Genomic DNA, 22,562 nt, shown 5'->3' on the forward strand with positions numbered 1-22,562 from the left:
TGACATTAAATGTTACTATTAAATGAGTGATACATGCATGTAGAAATAAAAATTCAAACAATGAAAAGTAAAAGTCTCTCCCCACTGAGTTCTCCTCATTAGAGATAACTACTTTCAACCATTCTGCTTTTAATTCTAGTGGTTACCTCCATAACTCTAAATTATTTAACTCCTAATCACTAAATTTAATCTCCATAACTCTAAATTATTTTTTCATAACATTTATTACCATATAATACGCAATTTACTTCACTTGTCTGTTTACTGTCAGTCTCCTTCACTAGAGTGAAAGCTCCGTGAGGACAGCGACTGTTCCCTTTTCTGTTCACTGCTGCACCGCAGCACCTAGAATGGGGCCTGGCACATAAAAGGTAGTCAATAAATTTATATTAAATTAAGGAACACGTATCTACTTCTTGATTTATCTAAATCTTTAAACACATTTTCTTGAGTCTCTCTCTATAAAAGGTGAAGAATTTTGTTCGTAACCCTCTTTTTTTCCCAATTTTTGTTGAATTATAGTTTAGTTTTCTAATGGTTATCTTCATAATTTTAACTAATATACCTTAACTTTCCTCCATAAAATTTAAACTCTTAACCTCCCACCACCATCTCAGTATATGATGAGGAATACAGAGTTCCAATACACCCAGCTACCCTCACATTAATGACCTACACCACTACTTTTACATTGTATAGGTGTGCGACATTTATTCTCTGATCTATAACTGTCTTTTGTCTACAAATCAATTCTGAAGACAGAAAGCCAATAAATAGTTTACAATATGATGATAACGTAAACAACACTCACTGCAGAACCAAGTAGTAATTGGAACTACAGAGAACACACAATTCCATTTGTTCCCTTCCGAGGATTTACTACAATTTACAATTACCCTCTTTACGTGTTGTCTGTATTTCTTATTACACCATACTCTATGAAAATAGGATTTTTATACACACACGCCCCCTTGTTCATTACTGTATCATGCACAGCCCTTACTACTATACCTGGCACACAGTATGCATTCAGTAAGTACATGTTTGTAAATAGATGGATAGATTTGTGGAAGGAAGGGGAGGGGAGAAAAGAAGAGGGAAGGTCAGATCATCAAGGATATCAAAGCCAATCTATTTTAGACATTATCTTTATACAACATCCATCCTCCAGCATCAACCTGAGACAGAGTTAAAGTGGAAGGAAATGAATCTACATACCCCATGAGATCTATCAGTCAAGCAAATGTCAACTAAACATTAAGTTAGAATTTTTTAAAAAGTGGTATTCTGTTTCTGTAATTATAAAATTTTTTAAATTTTTATTGCTTTTAATAACTGATTTCTCCTATTTTTAAAACCCTTCTATACATGGGGGCAGAAAGGGGGTGGATTTTGAGTTTTTCTCCCTTAGTTCTTCAGTACAGTTCCTTCTGAAAAACTTCAATCTTAACTGCTAGAAGAAAAGTGCTTTTTCTATCCCTTAACCAGAATATACAGATGGCCATAAAGAAGCAGTAACAGTGAGAATAATCCACTTCAATGCCTCAAAAGGAACTAGGGAAATAAATGCTGCTGAGACAAAACAGAAAAAACATGGAAGGTGGAAGAGGTATAACTGCAGAGGTCAATTCTTTGTGATCTAAGGTTTTTCTTGACATTTTAAATTCTACTACTCATATTCATTACTGTATCACCATGAGTTCTTAAAACAGCAACAACAAAACTGAGTTCAGACCTGGCCACTACTATATACTCACACCACAAAGCCTGTCATCTAGGTCAGGAAAACCATAAACGGAAGAATACTAGAAAATTCCAGGATCATTTTTCCCTACAAGAAAAGCACTGGTTCAAAAATCTATGTACTGCGAGAGAACACCCGCTCCCGCCCCCAGGCCGGTCCCACCCCACAGACACCCATATATACCCACTTAGAATCCTCGAGTATACCCAGGGGCCTAAAATTTAAAAAAACTTCCACACAATGACTGCATGTTAGCCTTTCACTCTCACTCTTCCCACAAACAGCTACAAGCATAACATGCAACTCTCACTCTTTCCTCACAGATTAGAAGGATAATAATAGCTCTCTACAACCTGAGTCTCCAAAGGAGCACCAAATATTCATAAATCAAAGGAAAGCAGAAAATCCTTTAATACCAACATAGTAACCTACTTCAAATTAATTACAACTGGAAAGGCCAACACAGATGTGCTATCAGGTATTTATAAGGTGAACTAGAAAATACAAAACGTCACCCATTAGCTATTTAAAGCTTTCTATATGAAATTCTGACATAAATCTCAAAATTACTAGTCCAACCAGCTGTGATGGGTTATACTAGTACTAATTAGCATCGACTATCAGAAAATGAGTTTAATATTTTAAAATGCTCTATTTCAACATTTTTTTTATTGAAGTATAGTTGATTTACAATATTGTGTTAGTTTCAGGTGTACAGCACAATGATGCAGTTTATATATACACACATATATATTCTTTTTCAGATTCTTTTCCTGTATAGGTTATTACAAAATACTGAGTGGAGTTCCCTATGCTATACAGCAGGTCCTTGTTGGTTATTTATTTTATATACAGTAGTGTGCATATGTTAATCCCAAACTCCTAATTTATTCCTACCCCCCAACATTTTTTAAGATTCTGTTCATTTTGTCAAAGGGTTAAATATGTCACTAGGGACAAGAAATGTGCTGCTATCTTAAGTCCTCTATGAAAAGATTAACAATAGACCAAAATTTTTAAATCCAATTCAAGTACAATTTTGCAGAATCTATCAAATTTTAAATGTGTATACCCTCTGACCTAGAAGTTTCACTTTTAAAATTATTCTCTGTGAGACATATTTCACAAGTTTAGAGATATATGTGCAATGATGTTAAATTATTGTATTATTTTGTACGAGCAAAAAAGAGAGAACTTAAATTTCCACCAACAAGAGACTGGTGAGATAAATTATCATATCTCCACACTATAAAATAGAATACAGCTGTGAACAAAAATTTTAAGTCTCTATATCTGACAATCTCTACAAAGACATCTATGACATACTGTGAAGTGGGAAAAAAAAGCAAGTTACAGAAGAACTGTATAATACAATCCTATCAGTAGACAAAAGTATAGACATATATGTTGGCAAACACACAGAAATGATTCGGATAGCAAGAAGCTATTTCTGAAAGGTCAGATAGAGCTACTTTTTCCCTCGTATATATAGGTACTTCTTTTTTTTTTTTTTTTTTTAAAGCGAGTGATTTTTGTAAATTTACTTATTTTTATTTATTTATTTTTGGCTGTGTTGGGTCTTCGTTTCTGCACAAGGGCTTTCTCCAGTTGCGGCAAGCGGGGGCCACTCTTCATCGCGGTGCGCGTGCCTTTCACTGCCACGGCCTCTCTTGTTGCCAGGCACAAGCTCCAGACGCGCAGGCTCAGTAGTTGTGGCTCACGGGCCCAGCTGCTCCGCGGCATGTGGGATCTTCCCAGACCAGGGCTCGAACCCGCGTCCCCTGCATTGGCAGGCACATTCTCAACCACTGCGCCACCAGGGAAGCCCCTAGGTACTTTTTTTCTTTTCAATTGTTTTAACAGTGAGCAGGTATTACTTTTATTCACACACACAGTCTCCCTACAGCTAAGGGCTTCAGTAAGCCCCTTAACCATTCAACACTATAATATGGTAATGAATGGGCTAGGCCCCTTACTAGGAGGTTAAAAACAACCCTACAAGTTAAAGGAAGCACAGATGTCTCTGCTTCCACCCTCAGCATGTGGCATATCAGTTTTGCTAACACCAGATATCAGGTTGTATGATCTTAATCTGATTCTCCTGGAGACCAAAAAGTATAGAACTGTGAGGCTAAAGCAGCACAGTTTTGATGCCATACCAACAAGAAAGAGCACCTCTGCAAGGAGCAGCCATGACACACCTGTCACAGCTGCAGTTTCATTCTTTTTTAGGGAAGGGTGAGAAGGTTGAGTAACTCAGTTACAATCAAGGTAATTGTGGTTTTTAATAATTGTTATCAATCATTTAATCAAGTTAATTGTAAGGTCTATCAAAGTTCTCACCATGACAAATATCTCGTCAAGCAGATACTTAAAGCAAACACAAGGTTATTTATTAATCACGGTTGTTCTCTACTTATATCAGCAACCTGAGCTACTTAGTTCAAAAGAGCCTAGTTCTAGGTTGTGTAGCCTTCCGCAATGACTCACTGCTATCTGATTTCTAAAAATCCTAAAATATTAAATTGTTTGGATGGTAGTTACATTGTCTTCCATTTTATACCACATCTCATACTACATTACGATCAATTCAACAAATCCTACCAGACTGATTAAACTGAACAAATACACTGAATAGACACAAATGTTCCCAACCACGTATCTCAATTCTAAAAATCTCTGAAAACCCCAAAATTCTGTAACTAATTTGGTGACAACATCACACCTGAACTCATACCGAAATACCAATGTGTTTGATGAAGGAATTGGAGGGTGCCCCCCACCTTGCTTGGAAAGTTAGATAATATATAGTATATGCATCATATCACCTTTCTAAAATCCGAGAAATTCTGAATTCTGGCCCAAAATATCTTGGATACAGACCTGTGTTATTGGATAAGAGTAAACAGTCACATCACTGCTGGTAAAGACATTTATAATCAGCAAGAGCTACGCAAAAAGTTTTTAACTCTATAATTATTTATTAAACTAGGTAGTGAGTACACAGATATTTATTAATTAGACAATTCTATCTTTTTGAATGTCTGAAACATTTCATAAATTTAAAAGTTTAAGTGAAAAATTATAAGTACCCAATGTTTTATTTTCTTCCTTAAAATACTAAAAGCATTTGTATCGAAAGTGTTTATTTTCATCCTTAAAAAAATAAGAGCATTTGGGAAGCAGCAAGTTTGAAAATGGTTAAGGGTCTTAAAAACATTCATATCTTTTGATCCAATAATTCCAAAAACAGGAAACCCATCTATTTAAATGACCCAAAATGTAGAGAAAACCAGCTACATTATGACTTATGATATACAAGCTTTACTAGTACTCATTCAGTTGCAAAATGTTTAAGTGAAATCTTCATGATTTAACATGCCATCTACAAAAAACATTTATAACCAATGTCTGACATAAAAAATGTTTATAATACAGTAAGTGAAAGTGGATACACATTTTGACATACAGTATACTCTCAATTTTGAAAATACAGTTGACCCGTGAACAACACAGGTTTAAACCTCACGGGTCCACTTACATATGGATTTTTTTTTCAACAGTAAATACTACAATATTACACAACACATGGATGGCTATATCTGCGGACATGGAGGAATCCCTGTCATGGAGGGCCAACTGTAAGTTATACACAGATTTTCGACTGTAGAGAGGATCAGAGGCCCCACTGGTTCAAGGATCAACTGTATACATATAAGCATAGCAAAAAGAATGGTAGGAAATCTGTTTACTTTCTTCTTAACAGTTGCCAAAATTTTCCAAAAGGAAAGAAAAAAAATGTTTAAAAAGAAACAATATTTAAGCCACTGTAAATTAAGGTGAGCATTTCTTCCTTTTGGACCTCGTGTCAAAAAACCTGCCCAGCACAGCACTTCTGTGAAAGCCCACGTGCAGCAACAAAGACCCAACGCAGCCAAAAATAAATAAATTAAATAAATAAATTTATTTTTTTTAAAAAGTCACAATTCCTTCCTCTTTGACCTAGTAGAGTCCATTTTTCTCCTCTTTGTTACCATGCTTCCCTGAATACCATGAATTACCAAGGGATTTTTTTCATCATCATCCCTTACATGTTTGTACCCAAATGTAGAATTATAGACTCTTAAATTCTATAGATTTAGCCCAGAATACAATGAAATCATAAATTTAAAAGTATCCAAAGCGATTCAAGCAGAATTCACCAGTTCCTAAAATAAATGAGAAAAAGAATGTGACCATAATACATTTCAAGGTTCCAGAATTAAAATAGTTTTTCTATTACAAAGTCCACTTAAGTGAAACTTTACAAAAGAAATACCATGTTACACTGCACGTTAAAAACAAAACAAAACTTTTATATCATTGTATAAGGCATTTAACATAGTGTGTGGACCATAATGAGCAGTCATCAGTATGAATAATAAGTGTATTTCTTCTATTTTAAGATATACTTTTCTTCATAAATTAAAGTTTCAGAAATTGGGATTCAGCTCATAACAACATGTAAAATTAAAATAGGGTTTTTTCCCTAAAAAAAAGAATAAATTATTAAATTGATGGTACACTCCACAAAAAATGGCAACTAAGAAATGAGGAGACATGGCACTATACATGGTAAATACTTTCCATGAATACTTCCTTTAACCCTTCTGGCAAACCTTTCAGGAGAGAGATTTTATCATCCCATTTCTAGATGAGGAGACCAAGGCTTAGAAAGGCTCAGTAAGTTGCCCAAAATCACACATCTGACTCTAAACTCAGACTCTCAACCACTGCAATGTGCTGCATTCTCATCTACTATTTTACTCTCACCAGATAGATTGACAGATTTCTTTTTTTAATGGAGCACGGAGAACTTAATAGTGGGCTGTCCTAAATCAAGCTTGTTTTTTTATCTCCACATTCCTCACAGTCCCCACCATCTACCTGTCTATTCCTACACCTCTTACCTGAGCTCCAGACCTGAATTTCCAACTACCAAGTGAACGCAACTGATTATTCCAGAGCTGCACTGTCCAATGGTAGCCACTAGCCACATGTGGCTGTTGAGCACTTGAAACGTGCTAGTGAGACTGAGGAGCTGAATTTTTAATATTATTTTATTGTAATTAAAAGTTAAATGTAAAAACTGGTAATTCAGTTACTGGAAAATTTTACGCATGTTTGAAACAAGTTGGATATGTGAATCTATTTTTTCAACTGTAAATTTTTATGAACTCTAAATACAGATCAAGTATTTCTGATACAATCTTCGCATCTGAATTAAGATATGCTATAAAAGTATACAATTGATTTTAAATAGTATGAAGAAATAATGTAAAATGGCTCATTAATAATTTTTTAAATGACGTTTCAACATGTTGAAAATGACATTTTGGATGCACTGGGTTAAATAAAATATATTATAAAATTATGAAATCTAACCATTTCTTTTTACTCTATATTGTGGATACTCAAATTTTCATTACATGAGTGGCTCATACTACATGTCTACTGGACAGTGCCCTTCCTAGAGATTCCTGTTGCCCTCACCACAGCCATCAATAGCTCAATGAATGGCATCACCATCCCTCTAGGGCAGTGCTGTCCTACAGAACCTTTCTGATCATGAAAGTGTTGCATATCTGATGATGACTGGATGGTGGTGGTGATAACTGTTTCTGACTCACAGAATCCCTAGGTTATTGTGGAGACAGAGTTCTTAGGAGACTGGAGAATACCACCTATCATTTTGACTTTCCTCTCTGGGAAGAGGTAGTCAGTACCAAAAATTGCAGACCAGAGCTATGCAGCAAAACTTTCTGTGACAATGACAATGTTCTATACCTGCACCATCCAATACAGACGCCACGAGTCCCATCTGGCTACTGAGTACATGAAATACGGCTAGTGCACCTGAAGAACTAAATGTTAAATCTTAATTCATTTAAATCAGTCTAAATTTAAATACCCATATATAGTGGCTACTGTATTAGGCAGCACTGCTTCTAACCTACCTGCTCCATCTGTAAGTCTGGAAGTCACCTTAGTCTCCTGCCTCACCACCAACTGCCCCTTCTCCCACGAAAGTACACGTACACACACACACACACACACACACACACACACAAACAGAGATATTCAATTAGCCAGCCCTGTGTTCTTTAAAGCTTTCATTGCGGTATGCTTCTCTATCCCCACTGTCACTACTTTCTTTTTCAGGCTTTAACAAGATTAAGGCCACAGCCTCCTAGTTGGCCTCCTCACTTAGCCTCCTCCTACCCACTCCTTGTAAAATGTAATTTAAATTTGTTATTTCCTTTACACAAAAGTCTCCAAAGTCTTGGCATTGCCCCAAAGTAAAATTCTAGACTCCAACATGATTGACAAAGCCCTCCATGATCCAAACCCCATTTCCAGCCTCATCTTTCACCACTCCCGTCCACCTCCCAATTCTTGCTCATATCATTAACCCTCATCATGCTCTATTAAAATTGCCTGTGTACTTGTCTCCTTCAATGTCTCTAGCATCCTGAGAGCAGAGACAGTGTCTCAAAAATTATATTGCTAAGATGGAGCACAATACACAGTACACAAATGAAGCGTACTAGAGTTTCTATAAATATTTTTTGAATGAGGGAAGAAAAAAGGAAACAGATGTGTACTCTGGGACAACTATGAAAATAAAAAATTTGTAAAGCAGATATTTTTGCTATATTATTTAAAAGAATTTTAATGTGAATTTAAGTAAAGAATCAACCCCTAATTTCAAGGAAATCCTGATTGGTGCTTTTAAAAAAGGCATATAAAAAACTTGCTATGTAGGGCTTCCCTGGTGGCGCAGTGGTTGAGGGTCTGCCTGCCAATGCAGGGGACATGGGTTCGAGCCCTGGTCTGGGAAGATCCCACATGCCGTGGAGCAACTAGGCCCATGAGCCACAACTACTGAGCCTGTGCGTCTAGAGCCAGTGCTCCGCAACAAGAGAGGCCGCGATAGTGAGAGGCCCGCGCACCGCGATGAAGAGTGGCCCCCGCTTGCCGCAACTAGAGAAAGCCCTCGCACAGAAACGAAGACCCAACACAGCCAAAAGTAATTAATTAATTAAAAAAAAAAAACTTGCTATGTAGAAATACATACTATATTACCTGCATTTGTGAGTTTAAACCTAAAGAATAATTTATATCCATTTTCTTTTTCTTTTTTAATATTTACTTTTATTTATTTATTTGGTTGCGCTGGGTCTTAGTTGCGGCAGGCACGCTCCTTAGTTGCAGCTCACCGGCTCCTTAGTTGTGGCATGCGAACTCTTGATTGTGGCATGCATGTGGGATCTAGTTCCCTGACCAGGGATCAAACCCAGGCCCCCTGCACTGGGAGGGTGGAGTCTTATCCACTGCACCACCAGGGAAGTCCCTATATCCATTTTCAATTAACTTATTTGCAATAACCAGGAATATAAATAGAAATTGCTGCTCTATTAAAATCAAGAAATACTAAGCCTAAGCAGTACTCCAATTATTTCAGAATGGATTCAGAAACTTGGCAATACTAGAAAATTAACAGCAAACCACTAAAAAAACCACCAGAAAAATCAAGTGAAATGTCCAATAACGCCACTTTCAATAACTCCTTCTACTTTATAACTTTCTACTTATGCATGGGAGAAAAATATCAAGCAAAGTTCAGCCTAAATTTGATACAGCAGTTCAGAAAGGGATGCAAAACTATCTGAAATACTCGAAATTATCTGCCACAAATGAAAGCGAAGTGAATACTGCCATGAGGGTAGAAAAGTCACCTGTGTGGCATCTGAAGGGATGGGTCCTGAAAGATCTGAAGGGATGTACGCAAAAAGACTGTTGTAAAACACAGCTACTTTTTGTTTCAGAAGAAATCCTGAGCCTCTCAGATCTTTAATAACTTCTTACTGATTAATCATAAGTTCAACTTAGTCTTTCTTCCTTGAAAGAAAAGGTCAGCAACAGTAAATTCTATATGTATGAGGAGAAAAATCATACATATACACAAGGGGAAAAAGTCAGGTAGAAATGAATTTAGAAACCTGTGTAATCAGCCACATTAACAGGTTAAAAGAAAAAAAGACTGTCTCAATAGATATGAAAATGTATCAGGTAAATTTTAACATTTATTAATGATTAAAAATATTAACAAATTAGGAAGAGAAGGAAACTATCTCAATCTAACAAAGGATAGGTGCAAAGGCAAATAAGTGTCTGTAGGGGAACAGGCACCTCTGCTGTTGCATGTCTGGTGACCTGTAGCATTCTGAGTCTAGGCAGAACGCTTCTGACCTCCTCCTGCCCCCCATGCACCATCCCCACCCCAGCCCCACGGCCCAGAACAGGAGAGGATGGGAGGCCTACAAGAGGCAGCTACCAGGCCATCTCCCACAGTTCCCCTCTCTCCCTTGGAGGCTGTCATGAGAGAGTTTCTCAGTGCTGCCTGGATTCTGATGAGGCAGGAGACTTTCAGCTCTACCCATCTCAGAACAGATCTGTAGAATATGAAACCACGTAGGCGCAAATCAGAATGGGCTCCTTAGCAATAGGGCATCCCACAACTCACTGTAGTCATCAGCAATGGTTTTGTTTTGGTATCATCCTTTTTGGCCTGTGGGACAAGAGTCATAGAGAGCTGGCACCTTTGGATCCACTGCCCATGTAAGTGATAAACTGCCTAACCCTGAAGCGTTCACTGTATCTCTACCAGTCAAATCAGTCAGGCCTTGGTCTTGGCCTTGGCCTTGCCTTGTCTTGTGTGTGTGTGCCTGACAACACCATACTTCACAGCGAAGAATTAGCTGCCCCAGCAACCACTGATTTGCCTTTTCTAGAAATTTCATGTAAATAAAATTATAAATGGCAGTTTTTTCCCTTAGCAAAACATTTTTGAGGTTCATTTATGTTGCTAAATGTATCAGTAGTTGTTCCTTCTTATTACTCAATAGTATTCCATTATATGAATATACTGTATTTTGCTTATCATCTCATCAGTTGATGGACATTTGGATTGCTTCTGAGATTTGCTATTAAGAATAATGCTGCTATGAATATCTGCACATAAGTCTTTGTGTGGACATATGTTTTCATTTCTCTCGGCTAAATACCTGAGTCGAATGGTTGAGGACATACAGTAAATACATGTTTAATTTAAGAAACTACCAAACTGTTTTCCAAAATGAGTGTAACATTTAACATTCTTACCAACAATGTATAAGAATCTCAGTTTCTCCACATTCTTGCTAATACCTGGTACTTCAATCTTTTGACTTTACCATTCTAGTGGGTATGCAGTGGCATCATAGTGTGATTTTAATTTGCATTTTCCTAATGAATAATGATGGTGAGCATCTTTTTCAAGTGCTTACTGCCATCAATATATCTTCTTTGGTGAAGTGCCTATTCAAATCTTTTGCCCATTTTGGGGGGGTGATGTTTATCTTATTTTTTTGTAAGAGTTCTTTAGATATTCTGAATGTAAGTCCTTTACCAGATATATGATTTGCAACTATCTTCTCCTGATTTGTCTTTTGTATTTTCTTAATGAATTCTTTTGAAAAGCAAAACTTTCTAATTTTGATAAAAGCCAATTTATCAGTATTTTTCTTTTATGAGTCATGTTTTTGGTGTCATATCTAACCCAAGGTCTCAAAGATTCTCCTATGCGGTGAGGCTTGAGGGTCACTTTTTTTTTTTTTGCATATTGAGATCTAATTGTTGTAGTACCTTTTGTTGAAAAGTCTATCCTTTCTTCCACTGAATTACCCTCCCACCTTTGTTGAAAATTAATTAACCATATATGTGTGTTTATATCTGGACTCTCTACTTAATTCCATTGATGTCTACATCTGTCTCTATGCTGATACCACTCCTGTTACTGACAATGACAGTCGCTGACAGACAATGAATGTCAAGACATTCCTGGAAAAATACAAGATGGGGGTGGGAGCACTTACTCTACCAGGTATGAAGACTTACTATAACGCTATAGTAACTAAAACAGTCTGGCACTGGACCGAGATAGAGAAACCAGTCGAACAGAACAGAGAGCCTCAATTTATTACAAAGCAGTTGAAAAAGGAAGGAACTGTCAATAAATGATGCTGAGAAAATCAGGAACCAAACGGGAAAAAAATAAACCTCACAGCATATGCAAAAATCAATTATAGGCAAATCATGGTGCTATATGAGAAAGGTACAGCAACAACACTTCCAGAAAATAACAAAAGAGTAACTTCATGACCTTAGGGTAGGAAAAGATTTCTTAAACAGGACATAAAAAGCACTAACCATATAAAGGAAAATATTAACTGGACTACACTAAAATTAAGAATCCAGTTCTTCAAAAGACACCATTAAGAGAAAACAGCAAACCACAGAGTGGAAATATTCGCAACACAAATAACCAAAGAAGGGCTCATTTCCAAAATACATAACTCCTATAAATTAATTAGAACAAGAAAGAAAATCCATCAGAAAACTGAGCAAGATATCTGAATAAGCACTTCACGAAAGGTTCTCCAAATGACCAAAAGACAGAAAGGTATTTAACCTCATTTGTAACTGGTGAAATGCAAATTAAACTATAAGATACCACTATAAATCAATCCACCAGAATGGCTGAAATTAATAACACTGACAATAATGGCAAGGATATAGAACAAAAGAAACTCTCAAATACTACTTCAGGGCATGTAAGTTTGTACAACTACATAGGAATAGTTGGCACTTACCTAGTAAAATTGCACATACGCATACTCTATCACTGAGCACTTTTATTCCTGGCTATGAAGGCATCAAAAATACATGCACCGAAAGACTTGTGTAAGAACGGTCATAGTGGCATAATTCATAATGCCCCAAAACTGGAAACAACCTAAATATCCATCATTAAAATAATGAATAAGTTGTGATGAACAGAATACTATTTAGCAATGAAGATGACTAAACTACAGCTACACACAACAAATCTAAATCTCACAAAATGTTGAGTCAAAGAAGCCAGACATAAAAGAATATATACAACATGATTCTATGTATATAAAGTTGGAAAACAGATAAAACTAAATAATAGAATTATATGAAGAAAAGCAAGAAAATGATTCCTGTGAAAGGACAGTAGCTACCTTTATGGGGGAAGGAATGGGTTGTGATTGGTAAGGGGCAAAGAAAGTTTTTAGAACGCTGGCAAGGTCCTAATGTTTGACCTAGATGATGGTTATACCAGTGTTTATTCCATAAGTTATCAAGCTATACATTTGTTTTATACACTTTTCTAAATGTGTGTTACATTCAAGAAGGGCTTCAAGAGGGAATTAATTCCTTCAATTGATAAGCTATATTCCCATAATAAAATTATGTTTAAGGTCCAAACTTCTACTTCGTGAAATGTTTTCACAATTTCAGAGATGTTTAACTGAAGTTCAGACAATGAGTTACCTAATTTCCAAGAAAAGGGCTTTTAAACAAAAAAAAAGAAGGAAAAAACGAAAAGAATACATATACACACACATAAAGGGGTTGTCAGATGAAAACCATTGTCTACTCATCTCGCAGCACACAATATTAAAGAAAGCTAAAAGGAATACAAGGTTTAGTTTCATTCTGGGTGAACCACTAAAAATGAGAGTTCACATGGACTTCAGGTGACAGTGATGTGTTAATGAAAGTTCACCAGTTGTAATAAATGTCCCACTCTGGTGGGAGACTGATAATGGGGGAGGCTATGCATGGGTGGGGGCAGGGATTCTATGGAAAATCTCTACCTCCACTCAATTTTGCTGAAAACCTAAAGCTGCTCTAAAAAATAAACTCTTTAAAGTGTTCAAGAGTTGCTGTATCTCTAAAGCACAGCTCTGATCATGTGTCTCCTAATTAAAAACCTTCAATAGCTAGCAACACAGTATCTCAAGATTGGAAGGAACCTTAAAAATTACTCATTCAATACCTGGAACACAACAGGGGATGCAGTACCTCACAAAAACATTCACACCATCACTGGACAGCAATGACTTACAAAGTCCATAGGGAATAGTAAAATGGAAGGTTGCAGGAGAGGGAAAATCAAGAACACTACATGTATTTCTGGCTTGAAAAACTGGTAGTGTCATTTAACAAATTAAGGGACACCAGAAAAGAGAGGAATCATCCATTTAGTTTTGGATGTGCTGAGTGTAAGGGGCATCCAAGTGGAAATACTGGATAACAATAGCCCTTAGACACAGAAGAGAGGTAAAAGCTGAAGACAGAAAAATGAATACTCAGCATACAGATGAAAAATGAAATAGAAAATGAGATGAATACGACCCAACAATCCCACTACTGGGCATATACCCTGAGAAAACCATAATTCAAAAAGAGTCATGTACCACAATGTTCACTGAAGCACTGTTTACAATAGCCAGCTCATGGAAGCAACCTAAATGCCCATCGACAGATGAATGAATAAAGAAGGTGTGGCACATATATACAATGGAATATATTACTCAGCCATAAAAACAAAATTGAGTTATTTGTAGTGAGGTGGATGGACCTACAGACTGTCATACAGAGTGAAGTAAGTCAGAACGAGAAAAACAAATACCATATGCTAACACATATATATGGAATCTAAAAAAAAAAAAAGGTTCTGAAGAACCTAGGGGCAGGACAGGAATAAAGACACAGACGTAGAGAATGGACTTGAGGACATGGGGAGGGGGAAGGGTAAGCTGGGACGAAGTGAGAGAGTGGCATGGACATATATACACTACCAAATGTAAAATAGACAGCTAGTGGGAAGCAGCCGCATAGCACAGGGACATCAGCTCGGTGCTCTGTGACCACCTAGAGGGGTGGGATAGGGAGGGTGGGAGGGAGATGCAAGAAGGAGGGGATATGGGGATATATGTATACGTATAGCTGATTACTTTGTTATAAAGCAGCAACTAACACACCATTGTAAAGCAATTATATTCCAATAAAGATGTTAAAAAAATAAAAATAAAAGTAAAAGGTTTGTACTAAAAAAAAAAAAAAGAAGAAAGAAAATGAGATGACCCAGAGAAATTTAAACATTTAATGAATGGTAGAAAAAGATTCAACAAAGGTGACTGGAAAGAGAGCCCAGAGAACCAGGAAGGAGAACAAAAGCATAATCTAAAGATCCCAAAAGAAGTGAGAGTTTTACAAGAGAAGGAGAAATCAACTGTGTCAAACACAGCTGTAGTGGGTAATCTTAAAAATGGCTCTGAATGATGTCTACCTCTGAGTACTCATGCTCTTGTGGAATCCTCTCTTGCCTGTGCTGGACCTAGTGACCCCCTTCAAATGAACAGGATACAGCAAAAGTGACAGAATGTCACTTCTGAGGTTAGGTCACAAAAAGACTGGCTAGTAACTCCCCTCCTCAATCTCCTTGATAGAGGGCTCGACCCATGTTGTGAGTAATCCTATGCAGAGACCCAAATGGCAAAGAGACTGATTTCTCCATCAAACAGCCAGCAAGGACCTCAGGCCTGCCACGAGCCACATGACGGAGCTGGACTCAGACCCTCCCCCAGCTGAGCTTTGAGATGACCAGTCCTAGTCAACACCTGATTGCAGCCTTATGAGTGACCCTGAATCTCACACACCAAACCCAGATGCCTGCCCAAAGAAACTGTGAAACAATAAATGTTTGTTGTTTTAAGTTTGGGGGTAATTTGTTACATAGCAATAGACAACTAGTACAGATGCTAAGAGGTTATATAAATGGATAGAAAAATAGCCAGTGTATTTAAAGAAAGCCATTAGTAATCCCAGCAAACATTTCAGTGAAATTGTGGCAACAGAAACAAGACAAATAGATTGAGAAGAAAATTACAGGTGAAGAAATGGAAACATAAAGCAAACGTAGACAACTCTCTCAACAAATTCTGGCTGTAAAGCAAAGAGCAAAGCAACTTAAAGCAAAAGGCAAAGAAAGTATGAAGTTGGAGATGAATCTGTTGTCAAAAATGAGAGACTTTACTTAAAGTTTAAGTGATGATAAAAACAAGCCAGTTGGGGGACTTCCCTGGTGGTCCAGTGGTTAAGACTCCGTGCTCCCAATGCAGGGGGTCCCAGTTCGATCCCTGGTCAGGGAACTAGATCCCGCATGCCACAACTAAGACCTGGCGCAGCCAAATAAGTAAATAAATATTAAAAAAAAAAAAAAAAGAAGAAGCCAGTTGGGTGGGGAAATACACTCTCAAGGAACTTCATTCCATTACTAAGAAACTCCTCTAAAAGTTCTCAGTACCTCTCTGCCTTCACTGAAAGCTGGCTTTCCCAGGATGCCTCTTCCCATGCAGCCCTTTCAAGTGGAGGCTATGAAGTCTCTCACGTGGCACACCCAATATTGGAAAACGAGGCAGGAACCCTTCTTTCTTCCACTGCCACCTCCAGACCACTATTCCTGAACCCTCATATAAAATCCCGGTTACTCTGATTTTCATGCTACTCAGCAACACAGTCTTCTACCTCCACCTCTTCGCTATCAGCTAGTGATGACCTGGACACCCTCCACACTCAGCGAGGATATGCTGGCAGCTAGTTTACATCGCCACTATCTTCTACGCCACCACTCCTGGATCTTTCCAATACTATAAACCTGGACGAGGCAGCTAACACCAGTTCTTCTAACCCAGAGGTCCCCAACCTTTTTGGCACCAGGGACTGGTTTTGTGGAAGAAAATTCTCCCACGGCCGGGGTGGGGGTCGGGGGGCTGGTGGATGGTTCAGGCGGTGATGCAAGCGGTGGGGAGCGGCAGATGACACTTCGCTCGCTCGCCCGCCTCTCACCTCCTCCTGCCGTGTGGCCCAGGGGTTGGGGACCCCTGCTCTAACCCATCATCTGCAGTAAGCAGCTCTCCATTCTCTGCGGATAGCCATTTACAACTAGTTGTGACTTCACTTAATTGTACCATTCTCCATTCAGTCATCAACTATTTAGTAAGTATCTGTTACTTGCTTAGTAGAGAACACATGACAATCCCTGTTCTCGTGAAATCTAGGACATAATTTTTCATATTTTCCACAAAGACAGCATGAAAAGATCTAACTGAAGTCTAGACACATTACAACTACTAAATTTCCTTTATTTATCAGTCTGGGAACCATGTCAGTTCTAGAAAACTAGAATTATTGTCTGATGTGACCTAGTGAATCCATGCTGTATCCCAGCAATCATCTTTCCCCTGACAAGGCTTCTAAAACTACTTTTTAACTTTTTAAATAATCTGTTCTAAAATATTGCCATAATTCAATTAGATTCCTCCATCTATAAGTGTGTAACTGTGCTGCCCAAAACAGTAGCCACTAGTCACAGTGGCTATTTAAATTAGTTGCAATAAAATTAATACAGTTTCTCAGTCACACTGGCCACATTTCAAGTGTTCAAAAGGCACATGTAACTAGTGGCTACTGTATTTGATGGTCAAGGATAGAACGTTTCTATCATCACACAAAGTTCTATTAAACAGTGCTGGTCTAAAGTTTTTGGTATTCACTTCCTTCTTCCCCGGGATAAGTTAAAATGACAGATCATTTTCCAGTCTCCTGAGCACTCTCTGGGGCTCCAAAATATCCTACGGAATTCCATACTTCAGGATCATTATCACCATCATCAAAGTCACCATGATCAAAATCACCACCACCACCACAATGTCATCATCAGGGCAGCTGATTTTTATTGAGTACTTACTGTATTCCAAGCATTTTATTAAAAGCTTTATGAGCATTAGCTCATTTATTCTACACAACAATCACATCAGACAGGACTATTATTCTCATCTAATGAGAGTTTAACTGAGTTTTAGACAATAAAGTTTCTCATCCAAAGTTATATAGCTAGGAAGTGACAGCAATCCACAATTAGTTTAAGCAAATTAATCATGTAATTATTTTGCCTTTTTAAGACAACACACTTTTTCACAGAAAGGAGAAGTGATGCCCACACCTCACGCTAGCACGCCACATTCCAGTCAGACCAAACTATCTTCAGATCACTCTACCTGCCCTACAGCTTTCTTGCCTTTGGGTCCTGCACAGGCTGTTCCCTCTGCTTGCATCCTTTTCATCTGGCCAAATACTACTTATCCTTAAGATCTCATCTCAGATCTTCCTACAATCCATCCTATGAGCTGATGTAGAACCCTGTATATCACCTATTGAAGCACTTATCACAGCAAACCACAAAATCCTGTTAACTTTTCCTCTTCTCCCACTAGAGCGAAACTCCTTAAGAACAAGGGACCCTGTCCCTTATGTATCATGGAATCCATCTGGCCTAGCCCAGGACTTGTTGGAACACAAAAGGTACTCAATAAATATTTGATAAATGAAGGAATAATGAAAACAAGACACTTAGATAATCAAATCAAAGTATTCATGCAACTAAATAAACCACTAACTAATTTGACTTTTACACAAACCTATGCTTCTATTCAATCAGAGAATATTAAAAGTAACACTAAATGGCTTCACTACCATTTAACTGGAAACAAAGTAATTCACAAACGTTTTCCCCACATAATACGCAAAACAATACTTAACTTAAAAACCAAAGGTCGGGGCCTCCCTGGTGGTGCAGTGGTTAAGAATCCACCTGCCAACGCAGGAGACACGGGTTCAAGCCCTGGTCTGGGAAGACCCCACATGCCACGGAGCAACTAAACCCATGCACCACAACTACCGAGCCTGCGCTCTAGAGCCCGCGAGCCACAACTGCTGAGCCTGCACACCTAGAGCCCACACACTGCAACGAAGAGGAGCCCCGGCTCGCCGCAACTAGAGAAAGCCCACGTGCAGCAACGAAGACCCAACGCAGCCAAAAATTAATTAATTAATTATTTTTTTTAAAAAAAAAGAGAGCTTTAAAACCAAAGGTCAGGGGAATGACTGCTAATGAGTTTGGGGCTTCTTTTTGGGAGGATGAAAATGTTCTAAAATTGATCGTGGTGATGAACGTACCAAAAGAATTTAATTGTACACTTTAATGGGTGAATCGTATGGTATGTGGATTTTCTCTCAATAAAGCTGTTATTTTAAAAAAAAAAAAGGTCTGCAGGTAGCTAGACTTAAATTATAAAAACAAATATTAAGCCTGCAAAAAAAAATACATAGGGGATAAAAATACTTGTTATATTTATGCAATTTTAAAATAGCTAAATGCCGTGTTATTGCACAAAATTTCACTGGTTAGGAAAAACAACAAATTGGAAACAGTGTCTGCCTTCAGGAGTAACTGGATGGGACAGAAGAGACTTATTTTTTTCCCTGTATACTTTTATAACTTCTGATTCGATACATGTATTAAAAAAATAAGTGTACATATAATTAGTAACAACAGTGTCATACCTCTCCTTAGTACAAGTATAAACTCCCAGGTTGCATATTTTGTTCTGAAAAGAATAAAGAATGAAATATATATGTTTTTAAAAATCAGTCGAAGGAAGTAAAAAACGGAAAGATTCTTACATTTGTCTCATCTCACACTAAAAAGCATTTAGTCATTTCTCTGTTATTAGACATTATAATCAGGCAGAATTCTTTCTTACCCAACAGTCTGACACATCTTCAAACAATGACACAGTTAACCATCCCCTCCTCCTTGAAAACTTCCTTTCCTTCATTTCTAGTACATCACACTCTCCTGGTCTTCCTCCTACCTCAATAATCTCTTATTAATCTCCTTTGCTGAATTCCTCTTCATTTCCCAAGAAGGTGTCCAGAAGGTAAGTTCCATGAAGGTGGGAATTTTCGTCAGCTTTGTTCACTACTGTATTCCCAAAGGCTAAAAAAAGTACCCAGACCCATACTCAATAAATAACTGTTGAATGAATAAATGAATGAATCAGCACCTCCAGGCTCACATTTTGAAAAGCCATAGAAGTAAACTATATTCCACATAACCTTTATGTTTAATTTACTTTATTACATTATATTTCTCTGAAAATTGATAATCAATACACTGTTTATTATTTGATTAGCCAAAATACTTCATTCCCTGCTCTTTCTCCATCAATGTGTTTTACACAGTATGTGCAAAACGCACATTTAACAGCTCTTATACTACTTCTAAAAGCATAAACGTAGCATAGAAAAAGAGCAGCTGTTGCTATGGGAATTTTCACTTTTGTTTCTAGTATTAACGTTGAATTAACACAATGACATACTTTAGTAATTAAAAAAAGGGGGAGGACACCCCACTAGACTTAACTAAGATATCACAGTAACGACTAGCAAGCCACATTTCTTGAAAAATAAAATGTACCAGTTTTCTCAGCCTTAAGAAATTCTAAAGAGAAATAGAACACTTCTACCCTACATTTTCCCCAAATCATATGATTGCATTCCAACAAGGAGAAGAATCACATCCCACTGTCAGCCATGGAAATGTCATTTTAGCACTATACAAAGTTTTACCGCTATTTTAGTTCACATTTGTCCCCATGTGTACCCCATTAAATCAAAGTATAATTTATAAGCCAAAACCAGATATGTGAACTTAAATCTTTCCTTCTAAGTGACTAATTCAATATCAAAACTATTATTGTACCAACTTATAATTTGACCTGTCGGAATACAATTAAATCTTTAGTTTATAATTAGAAATTGGACCACACCCTTTCTCACTTAATAGCTATTATATCATCTGTTTCCTACAAGTTTCGTCAAGCAGAAATATTTGCTAGAATAGTCTGCTCATTAAGTAGGCATGTTAAAAAAGGCACCTACTGACACTCACTCTGTATATTTTTCTCTTGGGTTATGGGAAAGCACTTCCCTGGCTATGTTCCCAAATAAATTGAGTAAGCCTTTGGAAAGTCACTGCTTAAACTCCATTTCATGACGGTTTCTCTTCCTCCATAAATGAATTACCGAGAGTCATGCCTACTTCCATCCATTACATGACAAATGTCAATCTCAGGGCCTGTTTTCCGAGGAAGAAATAGCTTAAATGATATTAACTGATAGGTAAGGCCAGTGAATACTGTAACTTAATAGGGAGCAGGAATCCAGAAAAGAAGATTCTGATTTAATGTGCTAGGTTGTGAAACACTTAAGTGAAGAACGTTGAACACTGTTTACTCTTAGTAACATCTCCCTATACAATGACAGACACATGCCCCCAGAATGTTACTAAAGAGCATTTTAAAAGCACCTGACTACAAGAACGTTTCTGAGAAATTGAGGGACCCACCAAAAAAAAAAAAAAAAATTATTCCACTTCACTTTTAAAGTGTCTAATAAAGACATGTGCAATTGAGAAATTTTAGACATCTCCAATAATTGTTAATTAAGTGGAAATTTACAACAATTAAACACAAAATAGCTGTCAAGGTTTACTAAAACATGAGTTGCAAAAGACAGTTGTGCTTCAAAACATTTAAGCATGTTTCGCATAATTAGCGCCAACAGAACTGTTCAAATTGTTCATTGTATCCATCCAAAGCAGTCAACCAGAACCACGTGCGACTACTCCTCAGAAACGTGTCTTCCAAAGCAACCACCTGATCCTCAGGCCCTCTCTTAAGGGGCCAGGATAGAGCTCGGAAAACGAGGTGGCATAGAGATCGTTCAGGCACAGAAGAAAGACTGAAGGATAACGCCTTTAAGGAACTAAGTGTACTGGGACCTATTCCCCAATGTTGCTGCCAGAAGGAAGTTGTCTAACCCAAGATCTCGCTCTTCTTGAACGGTGTAGAACTCCAAACCCATCCACGCTCACACCCCGAGCCAAAAGCAGAGGGATTCTCCCCCGCCCCTCGACGCCCCACCCGCTCCGCCTGGAGGAAAAAAGGAAAAAAGGACCCCAAATCCTAAAGTAGAGATGTGAGACCTAGTGCAATAGCTTCTCCAACTGCCTCAAAGGCAACATCCACAGCTCATCTTCCTTCTGGAAGCCAACCCTCCATCTCCTACCTGACCACTTCATAGCAGGAAAAAAAACACAATCCTCGTCTCTTTCAACGCTGTACATCAATACCCAAACCCCAGACCCAGCCGACCGCACCCCAGCCTCCCGGGGCTTCGCGAGGCGTACACCTCCCCACCTCGCGCGCAACATCACGCCTCAGAAGCCGGGCGCCCGCAGCCCCCGCCGCCGCCGCCGCCACCGAGCTCGTCGGTGGGCTGGGTGGGGCCGCCCTCCCGGACGTCCCATCCCCCCCGCAGGGCGCGGAGGGGGAGGGGTCCCCGCGCCTCACCTACAGCTCCGCCCTCCCCGGGGGCGCGCTGCCGGGACCCAGCCAGGGCCGTGAGGAGGAGCGGGTGGAGGAGAGCCGAGGGGCCTAGCGCCAGCGACGGGCGGGAAGCTCCAGGCGCCGCCCGACCCCGAGCTGCCGCCACCGCGGCCGTCTCACCCTGCTCAGGGCTGCCGCTGCCGCTGCCGCTGCTGCCCGGGCGCCGTCGCCGCCGCCAACGCCGCCGCCACCACTACCGCCGCCGCCGCCACCACCACAGCCACAGCTCGGCCCGGGCGCCCGACGTCACCGCGCCCCGCCCCCTGCGCGGTTCCCCAGCCCCGCCCCTGGATGACGTCAGCGCGAGCCCCGCCCCCGCCCGACCGCGCCCGGTCGGCGTCCCGTAGCCTCCCGGGAGCGCGACTCGGGCGCGCGCGGGCCTCGGGCACTTTCCGGGGGCTGGCGGGCGCGGGGCTGCGGGCGGGGGCTGGCGGGCGGGGGACTGGGGGCTGGCGGGCGGGGGCTCTGGGCTGCGGGCCGGCGCGGGCGCACACGCGCACACGGCAGGCGCCGGGCGGGCGGCGTTTGTCTCCTCCCGCTTGCCGTAGGAGGCGGTGCGGCGCAAACAGTGG

General features: G+C 39.3%; 1 protein-coding gene across 5 annotated transcripts in view; it reads right to left on the reverse strand.

Moving 5' to 3' along the window:
• ERC1 (ELKS/RAB6-interacting/CAST family member 1) overlaps positions 1–22,199 on the reverse strand; it is a 420,180-nt gene extending 397,981 nt beyond the window's left edge. For 2 of the 5 annotated variants that reach the window (XM_068560636.1, XM_068560631.1), the window contains exon 1: positions 21,955–22,186. The gene's annotated coding sequence lies outside the window, so the exon portion shown is untranslated. Of the gene's footprint in view, positions 1–21,954 lie in introns of all 5 variants that reach the window. The other 3 variants (XM_068560632.1, XM_068560635.1, XM_068560633.1) reach the window with 3 other exon arrangements.
• Between the last annotated feature and the right edge of the window lie 363 nt (positions 22,200–22,562).

The sequence above is a fragment of the Eschrichtius robustus genome, chromosome 13 (assembly GCF_028021215.1).
Source record: "Eschrichtius robustus isolate mEscRob2 chromosome 13, mEscRob2.pri, whole genome shotgun sequence".
Lineage (NCBI taxonomy): Eukaryota > Metazoa > Chordata > Mammalia > Artiodactyla > Eschrichtiidae > Eschrichtius > Eschrichtius robustus.